Genomic DNA, 12253 nt, shown 5'->3' on the forward strand with positions numbered 1-12253 from the left:
CCTCTAAATTTCAGACCTAAATTCTCGCCTTCCTGCCCGCAGGTATTAGCCAGACGTTATAGCACTTTGGTTGTTAGCTAGCACCACAATGTCGTCCGCATAAAACAAACCTGTACGCTGCTGCTCTCCTATACTGTAAAGGCCTATTTGTACGAGAGATTCAACGCGATATTACTTCCCTCTAGCGCCCTTTCCATCCTTACAATGTACACCGTAAACAGCGGACACGCAGAGACGAGCGCCATCTGGTGGCGCTGCAGCGAACCCAACGGCGCGCGTGCTCCCCTGTGATTGGTCGGCCTGTTCGGCAAGGGAACAGCCAGGCCGCAGCGCCCACGGTCGCGACACCCGGCGAGGTTTGCAAAGAAAATCTTCGCTTTTCAAAATCATGCAGATCATAAGCATTGTGGCAATCGGTGTGAACTTAGACAAGGTGGCGGAACGGCTCATCGTGATAAAAACACGCTGCGGATTTCAGCGACGAACGCGTCGCGTAAAAGGCGTGCATATATAGTGCGGCGTAACACGGTCTCGCGTCGCGCGCGGTACAATTACGCTTGGTTACGCTACGCCGGCTGAAAATGGACACTCTGGAGTCTAGCTTCAGCGCGCAGCCAGCGCGCCTGGCGGTGGTCGGCGTGGTCTTGCGGGACCAGCGTGGGAACAGAACATGGCTTATTTAGCGGCAGAGCCGCTAGACCAGAGTGCGTCGCGCGATTCCTTGGCAGGCCGGCAGCATCCTGGGCATCAATTCGAACGCACTGCAGAGATTGCGCTGAGAGTGGGCCTTCGCCAAATGAAGAAAGCGTTCGCGTGCCGCGCGCTTGCACGCATGCGCCAAGGCAACAGCGGATTCCCAGGCTGCCGCGGGTCACGTTCAACGCGTCGAACTATGCAGGCGCAAGTTTTCGGTGATCCTCGCGTCGCCGGCGTGACGTATCCGACTTTGCCGGACGCTGCCTGGCGCGCTGGAAACGTCTGACTATATCCGCGCCCTCACGGTCGTCAGCTTCGTTGCTGTACCTTGCAGAGAGAGCAGAGGTGAGTTTTGTTCAGGGGCGATATTCTCGAGCGATCACTTTCGGTAAATGGCGATTCTTTCGACCACTCTCGCGAGATTTCGCGTGACCCGGCAACGAACGCGTTGAAGTAGACGGACGACAGCGTTTCTGGCACTTTGCTAAGACATGGCGCTTTACACTGCCAGAAACGCTGTCAGTCGGTGCCGGTGCCGAGTCACGCGGCGCCTCTCTATAGTGATTGAATTTCTTTATAGCAACAGCTTCAACTCGGGGAGGCATCAAACAAAGGTTCGCTTTAAAAAGGAAAAACTTGCGAGCGCGTAGACAGCCAATGCATTATTACAGGCCAATCATTCATCCTAGGAGTGCCATTACTGAGCGCGGCTGGCAGACGATCCGCAAGAGAAGCCTCATGCATTTGCTTTTATTTGAATTTCGTGGGGCGCACATAACAGAGTCGTTGCGACAAGCCAAGGACAGGGTGCTCCGCTGGTCGACAAGCTGTTCTGTGGAAAGCCTTTCCTGGAAAGTTGAGGGCACGCAAGAGCGAAAGAGGCGAAAGAATGACAGGCATCTCGTTAACCGCATTTTTCTCGGTGTGCAGTGGAACGGCCGTGCGGCGTGCCCGCGTCGTCTTTCTTGTTTAAGGCTAGACCAGCTATCAGAGACTTACGCATATGCGGCGCACTATAGCGAGAAAGCGAGAAATATGTGCGGACATATTTCAACGCAGACTGAGATAACATTTTTGACCCTCAGCTCGTTTTATCACTGGTTCCCGGGAAGCGCCAACGTTGGGGCAGGGATCCCCGGCGCGTCGAAAAACGGAACGAAGGCGTACATTAAGCAAAAGACGTGAGTTGAAAAAGAAGAGGGGAAGGGGTGCGCGAGCGGCAGCGAACTTCAAATAACGGCGTCATTTCGTGCCTAGCCACTTTACAACTGCTCTTCTACGAAGGCCTTAGCCAGGTTCCCATTTCGTACCCATGGTAATCTTCACGCTGTTTATAAATTCCTCGAAAGAAGTCTTATATATGTCGAGTGCCTATTTCTCATCTCACGGTAGAGCTGGTTATATATGGTGCAGTTTGCCAAATTGAAATTGCCAAATTTTATACCTTAGTGCTTACCGAAAAATATATTTAGTGAAACGGGTGTCGGAGAGAAACCGTTATTTATAAACGCCGAGCAGAAAGAACGTGGTTTCGCCGAAGGCGTATGGTAAGATTACATGCCGTGGTAGGTCACACATTCTGCTACATCCGGGAAGTCAATTTAAACTCCATGACCTGAGGTGAAAAGTGCGGTACTGTCACGTTGTAGCGTAGGTGAAGAATCAAGCACTGCCCAAATGAGTTAAAAATCGAACCCTTCATTGGGCGAACTTATGCCCAGGAAGACAAGCAACGCTCAAGTAACGATGATAGCGGCAGAAAGGTACACAAGCTAAACGTAGACCTGACAGATATTCCTGTGTACCTATTGTGCAAAAAGTATTGCATTTCGAATATGCGGTGATAAGTTCGTATAATTTCCTCACTAGCGTAGCAGGTTTTACGAAACCGAAGAAAATAAAATGTAAAACAAACAAACAATTTACCTAGTACACTCATAAGCAATATAGCTTAATGGGTAATAAGCTACCTGACAAAAATTGACAGTCACTTTAGCATACGACAAAGAGGGGGAAGGCGGAAGTCTTCGCGCTCAAGAGACATTTATTAAATTCCTTGCCGTTCTCATTCAGATGCATTGTTACTTACTATTGCTTGTTTTCTCCCACCGAAGGTCGTGGGTTCGAGTGCCTCAATTGACGCTACCTTAATTAACCATGTTTTATTTAACTTCACCGTAATAAACACCAAAGATCGCGGGTTCGAGTGTCTGAATCGACTCTATGTTACTTAACTTTGCCTTTTTTTGGCATGATGAGCGGCATCGCAACCAGCTGTGGAAGAACACGAGGACGAACGCGCGAGTAGTGACACGAGCGCGTGTGTGCGCGAGGCGAGCTCACACGAATTTCTATGCCGCACGTCGCATTTTCTAGAGCTTCAGCGTTGGTGCTCTCTGCATCTCATGAGTAGTGCGGCTGTTCAGTTGGCTTTCCTGCCGAACTTTCGCGTTCCACGTGACAGTTCTCGGCGAATGGCGACGCGTGGAAAACGGACACGCGAATCTGACTACATACGGGAGCGAGTATAGGAATTGTACTTTCCTGCGTCCCTCCATATGACCCAGAGGTGATTCTTGTTTCAATAAGCAAATTTTAATTACCCCGACTGACCTTGCGTTCTGCTGCTTAGCACGGGTTCAGGTGCTCGATGGCCGGCCGAAGCGGCCACGCTACAATTTGAGCGAATCTTCTTCCTTGCATTGACTATACTTTTAATTCTTAATGGCGCGACAAGAATGTAGTGCAATCAACTACACCAGCTTGCTCACTCGGAGGTCCTTCTTGCATTGCATTGGCCGCCCGCTAAAGTAGCCCAGATGCTCTCAATAAAGGGATGGAAGTGCTGCGCCAATTGCGCCGTCTTGCGCCAAACCATCGAGCTGCGCCAGCCTGCGCCAAAACTCTAATTTCGAATGAAGTAGCAAAATTTAGCAGGATATGCGCTTTCAGTGGCAGCCACACAGCCATCCTTATTACTGCAATCCAAGCCTAAGCCATTCATTTCAGCGTCGGCGTCTTCGGAGTGTGGGTGTATTTGGTGACATAATTGTAATTAGGTCGCAAGAAAAATGAAAACCATTTTGTGATATACAATGCATCACGAATCCTTTATAAAAGCGTTAGGCGTTCGCGTGCATGCGGACCAGCTAAAGATGATTTGAACTGGCGCTCACTTCACGGGGGCAGTCGGGAAGGAAAGCCGCGCTGAACGGATGAGGTCGTGCAGTCTACCCAGCGTGTAGCTCGCAAGTTTCGTTAAGCATAGTATTGCACTTGTGTGTCGTGCACTGGGTGCACACTGAAGAACCCCAAGTGGTCGAAATTAATCTGGAGGCATTGCGGAGTGCCTCATGATAACATCGTAATTTTGGCTCGTGAGACCACATATATATATATATATCTTGGGGAAATCACGCTGGCCCCGGTAGTAAAATGAAGAAAAAAGAAAGAAAAGTACGGCATACGTTGAATAAGCACAGTATATTGCACTGAAACGTCAGTGCAATATACTGTGCTTATTGAACGTACGTCGCATTCTTTTTTCTTCATTATATATATATATATATATGAGAAGGACATTTGATTCGTCGCTACTGAACTCTTTTTTTTTTCGATGTTCGACTGGAGATTCGACTACGGTTTTCAAACGAAGACGGCGGGCCCTTGATAGGTTACCGGACATCTTAATAGATGGCGGGACAGTCTCGCGGTGACTCGCTTCACACGGCTCGCTTCTGCGATTGATCTTTTAAATGTTTATATAAAGCATATCTATATAAACGTTATATAAGTGCTGTTTCATATATATAGTCATATCATGAGAAGCCAACAAACACTGACACCAAGGACAACATAGGGGAAATTACTTGTGCTTAATAAATGGAATGTAGAAACGATAACTTATTGGAAATTAAAGTGGATGAAAAAACAACTTGCCGCAGGTGGGAACCGAACCCACAACCTTCGCATTTCGCGTGCGATGCTGTACCAATTGAGCTACCGCGGCGCTGTTTTCCCATCCGCTTTCTTGGGTATTTATGTTACTAGTAGAACCCTGGGAGTGTTAGCCAGCGCCACCACTCGCAGGTGGGTTCGGTTCTCACCTGCGGCAAGTTATTTTTAATCCACTTTAATTTCCATTAACTTATCGTTTCCAGTATTCCATTTATTAAGCACAAGTAATTTCCCCTATGTTGTCCTTGGTGTCAGTGTTTGTTGGCTTCTCATGATATGACTAATAAAAATTGGGCCCCTCGGTTAACCCCCTTTCTTCTCATTTACATATATATATATATATATATATATATATATATATATATATATATATATATATATATATATATATATATATATATATATGCTAATAAGAATACCTTGTAGTATTTTCTGATAGTCATTAGACGATGAATAAAAGATCATACTCTACTATATTGACTTTCGCTCATGGAAGTTTGTCGCAGCTTTGACACATTTAATGGCAATGCATAGTCATACATAGCTGAAGGTGTTATTATACCTCCTTATGCGTCTATTGTTTCTTTTTTATTTTGTTTCAAGAGAGAACGTTCGTTTTCTTTTGTAAATTATTTTTTCTCGTATGTCAGAGACTAACAGGAACTCATGTTGCAAAGTCTAAAGATTGGTTGCCCATTTACGACCTGCCTCCCCGTATTTTGTGTTCTGGGCATGGCTATCGTCAGAGACGGCACTGACCTTGAAAAGGCGAGGAAGTTGGCGTGCAGGCTGTTCCCGAAGGTGCACATAGACGGCGCCCTTAGACTGTGGCGGTGTCCCGCGTCTGCTTTGCGCACTACTGAAGGGACCCTGAAACATTTTCTTTTATCGTAAGCAAATGTTGCCAACTTATAGGCGAGGCTCCTGTGAACATGTGGGCCAAATATGATTTTATTTATTTTATTTATTTTACAATACTGCCGCTCTCAGCCGAGAGCCTAGCAGACGGGCATGAACACTTTTTTTTTTCCCGACATAAATACATGTGTGAGCTACACAAAGAATGAAAAAGCAACAATATTCAACAAAATACAAAGTATTAGGTAGATAAGCTATACAACAGAACACTAAACAAAGCAGAATAAATGAACAACAACCGGGGCATATCATAGTCAAAGCAAAAAACGTGAAGTATTTGGAAACAAACAAGTCTATACATTTTTTTTTCTAAGCATTGTTAGTTTAAGATAAAGAGAACAGGGAACAAACATGAGAAATCGTTAATAATCTCTTGTGATGAGCTCCAGTGGTGAAACGAACAGGGATAAAGAATTTGTCGCTGTTAATGACGAGTTAAGTTCATTCCATTCTCTGATTACTCGATTGCTCAACATATAGCAATCTCAACTTGCAATCTGATGTCCAAAACAGCCAAAAATAGCTTCCTTCTTTCCTTCGTCATGTCGTCAGCAACTGCGTCATGAGCGGAGGCGAGCGGGGTCCACAAGGCACTGGTGGATTTCGTGGTCGCGAGAACATCCTTATTAAAGCTAGTATTGTTAATTTTGAGTTAAAAAAAAAGAAAAGTGCGCGTGCTCGCGATCTCAAGAAGACCGATAAAACATTTCGTCTTTGCACTTATTGTCTACACACAGCAGCTGCGCGTAGCTGCGTCTACTGACCGTGGCCTCCGAGATGTCACCGGCGTGTTCTCCCTCTCCCTCCCTCTCTCTCTCTCTCTCTCTCTCTCGCTATATATATATATATATATATATATATATTTGATTTATTATTTACCATGATTTATTATTTACTATTTACTATTTATTTATTTGATTCTTCATCATATGCTCCTCGTGGATTACCACACCAAGCCTTCCCTTAGACTAATCTCTCTAGTTATTATGGAACACTCTTTCCTCACTTTCGCTGCCCCAGGGTGGAAAATGTGTATAGGTGGTTCGCACGAACGTCGCTGTCTTAGGCTGCTATCGCGAACTGTCATTTCTGCGCATAGAATGCGCAAGGTAATTACTGTTGCTTTGTGGAGCTTTTATGCCCTTTTACTAAAAGGAGCAGCCGCTCCCATTTTGGGATGTCTACGCTATATTTTATTTTCATGTCACCAGAAATAAAGGAAGCAGCGGCCGGATTCGACGTTCGCCGCTGCGCCCCTTGCGCTTTCTTATTATTTTTTTAAAGAATTCCCGCCGCATCACTAATTGAAATCTCTTTTGTTCCGCTTAGTCTCGTGACGTCAATGTGCCTTCAATCTAACTTAGTCGTTCACCTAGCCGTGGCGTGTGTCTATCTGATGGGGCTTTAAGTGAGATGGAGAGGTGCTTTCGACGAAACGAGCGAAGACGCCAGACTCGGAACGTCCTATTTTCGGACGCCTGTTCCCGGTTCGTCGCAGTTTCGGCGAGGCGGTGGAGGCAGACGCATGGTCGCTTGAGATGGCATTCATCTTTCACTTTAGGCAGCCCCCATTCAGTTCCTTAATGCTGTCCCGATAGAGGAGACGTTCTGAAAGGCGTCTAAGCGGGCACGAGCATTCTAGCATAACCGCGAACTGTCGCGCATAAATTCGCTGGCATTACCAGCTCGAGGCGACGACTTCCTCAGTTTCTCTTTCCGCTCCTGCGCCCGACGTTATTATCGGATTACTAAAGACGGAAAGAATAACGCATTCTTCTCTCTAACGCTTAGGTCACCGATAAGAGCGTGTCTGTGAACGCTGAGAAAAATAATGGGTTGTGACTGCCCCATGAAAAAAAAAAGAGTTCAAGTTTGATCTCTACGCCCGACAACGTCCTAAAAACGTCACCACGCGTAGGAGTACAGACATGGTATTTTTGACTCTTCATTTTACCCATTAAATGAAGGATCGGGACCTAGAAACGTTACAAAAAGATTTGCAAGCCTCACAGTGCCATATAACTAAATTGATATCTTATCTACAGCCGATTTCGGTTTCGTTTACCGTGAGATGACTGTCGCGACTTCATGATGCATATGGTGGTCACGTGGTAGCAGGACACCTCGACGTTCTGGCGCACGCTCCGGCTCGCTCGGTCGTCTGCTATGCTGCCACATCGGGCCTCACAACCGCCAGCAGCATAGCAGGCGACGGAGCGAGCCGGAGGGAGTGCCGAAACGGAGAGATGTCCTGCTATCACGTGACTATCTTCTGCGTCATGAAGTCGCGACAGTCATCTCACGGTAAAAAAAACCGAAATTGTCTGTAGAAAAGATGTCAATTTAGTTATACGGCACTGTGAGGCTTGCAAATCTTTTCATAACGTTTTTAGGTCCCGATCCTTCATTTCATGGGCAAAATGATGAGTCGAAAATACCATGTCAGTACTCCTTTGAGCTTTCTCGTTGCATAACGATCTTAATAAGACTGCCTATCATTTTTCAAGAACCTCCTATTTCTCAGCGCAACAAACAAAGCTAACCATTCGAAGTATTTAAAAGTGCAGTTGCTTTTAAAGCTTGCGAGTAGAAATGTTTACAACAAAATGTTATTATCTGCGTAGTCTCTTGTTACAGGCCTGTACTGGCCTTCGCAACACGATGGCAGTGCTGTGCTGGTAAAATTGAGGAACTGGAAACGCATGGGGTTTCCGAAGGAATGGTTATTCTTGTGTTAAACACTGAAATAATGACCCTGATAGCCGCCTTAAGCACGCAATCTGTTGCACAGGTAATTAGTTCTTTTTAGTCATCTATAATATCGCGTGCTTCCTACAGACGCTGTCCGTGTAGTCTGTGCCTTTCTGTTGACGGCTGTCACCGAAATGCACACCTCTTGTGCGACGGTCTAACCGACGAATCGTGGTAGGAAACGTAGACATGGCACACTTGAGGACCCACTTATGATGAAGGAATGCAATTATGTGCTTGAAATTAAAGGTATCGTTGGAGTTGGAAGTTAATCAAAGGTCGGTGGGTCGAATGGCATTGAGGGACCATGGTAAAAAGACTAATGAGGCAGTGCAATATGACATGGGTTGGGGTTGTTTTCAGTGAGAGAAGCGCCGGGTAAAATTAGTTTTGTAAAAGGACACAGGAACATACATGAAAAATGGCGGGCTAAAGTGCACAAACATCTCTACGTAAAAAAAGTGAACACGAAATGGAGGAAGAGGTCAAGGAACTCGGAAACCATGTACAGGGTAATTGAAAGTGTAAATAGACAACCAGGAGTCATCGAAAAAGAAGTGAGAGAAAGAGAGACGGTAAATTCGATGTAACGTACAGATAAAAATACCATGGAGATTTACAAGAATGGCAAGCGTAAATTATAGAGGAAAATCTGTACCTTAATCCAAAGGGCACTGCCTTGCTATTTGAGGCTCTAACTAGTTGCCTGAACACACACACAAACACACACACACACACACACACACACACACACACACACACACACACACACACACACACACACACACACACACACACACACACACACACACACACACACACACACACAAAAAAAAAAAAAAAGAACATACCGGAGAAAATATTCGCCACAGTATGAGGCATGTTTCTGCTGCAGCAAAATCGGGAAATGAATCAGCACATTGTAATGGAATGACAAGATACACCCTCAGCAAGACCTATGGGAAACGTCCGCCCTCCAGAAGCGTTGGGAGTTAAAACGGGTTCAAGTAGTAACTGGCGGGGAAGAAAGCAGCGAAGGGACTCATAGAAGTGTAGCATAAGTGACTGTTCAACACAGAGTAGAGGTCTTTAGTGAAACAGGAAAACGTCCAGGAGAACAAGGAAAATTCCTAGATTGAGGTTGATATAATAAAATCTGCTTAGATCAAGCAGGCTAGGTGACTGTTTGTCGCCGCTTCGTTTCAAAGGGGAGGCCAGTAAAAACCGTCATCATTAACATCATGATTCACCACTGAAGTAGCACCACTTTTCAAGTCGCACTAACGGGAAATTAGAAATCAATTACTCTCTGAGACAGAGAATAGTTAGCGGAGACACATGATATGCAACTTTAAAGCAATGCGTCAGTGCATTTAAGCAAAATTATAAGATTCCACGGCCAGGAGCGGAAGAAAATGAACGTGAAGCAGGATGCCAAAGCTGTCGAGGGAGAGAAGAAAACAGAAATCGGAGAGCGAATATGGCGACTCAGTGGTGGTACGTAATAAATTTTCGAAGGATCCCAGCTTTTGGGGGCTGGGAAAAATAACTTCTTGCTCGAGTTTTTTGGTCGCGGGACGTTAGACAGTTTGGTTTACACTGTTTCACCGTCAAGCGAGGAAACACGTAATTGTTTTACCGCTTTCAGAGCCAAATTTACGCGCAATTCCTTGTTTGTAGAATAAAAGCTCTCTCGTTTCCGTCAGCGTGACACAGGAGCTTCTCATTTCATTCCATTTCGTTCCATTTTTATACCACCACAGTCAAAATACATGTTCTGAGCGTACGATATTGGAGGTCCACATCTTGAGCTTCCAACGTTTTGTTTTACGCGATGCGACAAACGAGGCATGTGCGGTGTTTTAACCCCGACGCACGCACGCGCAAAACCGGGCAGGAATGGCTGCGCTCTAGTTTCTTGCAGGCAGGGAGACGCCAAAGGTATTGTTGCCTAGATCGAAGAAAATAACGTGGAACACAAAGTTGAGTTCTCGCCCAGGGACGACGGGGTTCGGTGAAAGAGGGATGAGGGGGAGAATGTTGGATCGTCTTGGGGAAACTGCCGACGTCGAACGAGGCTGACTTTGATTTATGGGCGGCCTCACAGTAGGGGAAGCGCGGTTATCGCACTCTCATTACTCTCTTTCACAATGGCTCCTCTCGACCGCCGCTCTTAGGCTGCGAGTTTCTCGATATTTCTCTCGCAGCGGCGCGATGCGAATGTAGGTCCAAACAAAACGCGCATAATCCGGGGATTGTCGTGGCAGTGCGCAGTGGCGGCTACAACAACGGAGTCGCGCCTGGAACAAGAGCACCGACACCTTTTATTTGTTTTATCTGCGCCGTTCACATGCACGTCACTGAAAGTATTGATCATGGCGCTGCGCCATCAACGTTTGCAATTGCAACGCCATTGAGCGCGCGCTGTCCTGCGCCACTTCGTTTCCTTTCCAGACTTTTCCTCGTGCACCTAACAACACTATAGTCGTTTTTCACACCCACTTACGAATATGAGTAAGCGCAAACAAAGCGAGATATGGATACATATATGAAATTAAGGCAAAAAAAAAAGAATGATTCCAGAAGATACAGTCTATAAGATACGATCAGCGTAGGTATTGAACTGAGTGATGTTTTCGAGAAAAAATGCCCTGTACAGAAAGTGTCTCGAACAAATATTGTGTGGTCGACTTTTTATTGCTTTGATTGAACTCTGCCAAGCAGCGCCCGGGCCGTTTGACATTCAGTCGGTAAGGCATTCATGCGCTGTACGAATGTCTTTAACAACTGTGTTGATGTAACAGCTGTGCGAGGCGCCGCTAAGTTAGCGTAACTGTAAACAAAGCTTTCGGAGGGTGTAGGTACGATCCCAAGAAACGACAGCCGGCCTGGTGACAACAACGTCTGCGCGATGGTTTTTATGGCCTGAATTATTACACGCGACGACGACTCAATGGCGTTGATGGTATTACTGATCACAGGCGATGACAGCGCGACGGTTTTGACTGCATGACTGTATGATTACAGGCGACGATAACAAAGACGAGATGACGGCTTTGATGGCCTGTCTCCGAAGTACAAAAATTTCTTACAGAACCCAACCGAATGCCCTGCTAAATTCTATCCTTTCCTTTTGGTGCACTTTTAAATTAACTATTACTTATTCGATCCCACCTTACTGATTTCATTTTAAGAGATAATTGTACGCTATACAGTGCTAAGTCCATAGATATTATATAATTTGTTCACTATAAATCGGAATAATGCATTAATTTCTTGGCCAATCCCCCATGTGGGTAGGAGCCACCTACGTGATAGTAAACAACAACAACAACGACTGTGATTACAGATGACGACGACATGTTATTGTTGCCACGCCTCTGATTATATGCGACGATTATTCGACTCTGACGAAAGCATGTGGGTATGATTACAGGCTACGAGAAAACCGGGGCAACGATGGCTATGATGGCACTAATATGATTGCCGGCGCCGACAAAAACGACACGGCGATGACGGCCATGTGATGATCACAGTAACAAATACCACACGAATATTCATGGCTACGGAATGTAATTGTGCTTCTGGGACCAATGATATTTCCAGGTGTTGCCTGAAAAAATACGGGGTCACAAAAATGATGGTGATATCTGCAACGGTTGACAATGAAAACTGGTTGAAGTGCTCTCTCCGCTTTCGCAATAAGTTGTGTTAGGCTGGTAGAGAACACTTCCGACGCCGTAAACATGTTTCAAGAGAAAGAAGGTGTTATTATATTTATTCCCTTGTTTTTACCCTCAGCGTAGCCTAGTCAACTAGGCGCTCATCTAGATAACTCTCATCCATGCTTCTCCCCTTTTTCGAGCTTTCCTGTAGTAGCCGCTGTAAGAAACGTTCCGCGTGGAACGGTGCAGTAACAATGTCTGTACAG

The 12253-nt window shown here is 45.7% G+C and overlaps 1 long non-coding RNA gene across 1 annotated transcript in view; it reads left to right on the forward strand.

Moving 5' to 3' along the window:
• The first annotated feature begins 652 nt into the window (after positions 1 to 652).
• The window catches only part of LOC142587267 (uncharacterized), a 376271-nt gene continuing 364670 nt past the window's right edge, over positions 653 to 12253 (forward strand). The window contains exon 1 of the long non-coding RNA XR_012829421.1: positions 653 to 1041. This is a non-coding gene — a long non-coding RNA (uncharacterized LOC142587267). The remainder of the gene's footprint in view (positions 1042 to 12253) is intronic.

This window comes from Dermacentor variabilis, chromosome 7, assembly GCF_050947875.1.
Source record: "Dermacentor variabilis isolate Ectoservices chromosome 7, ASM5094787v1, whole genome shotgun sequence".
In the NCBI taxonomy this organism is placed as follows: Eukaryota; Metazoa; Arthropoda; class Arachnida; order Ixodida; family Ixodidae; genus Dermacentor; species Dermacentor variabilis.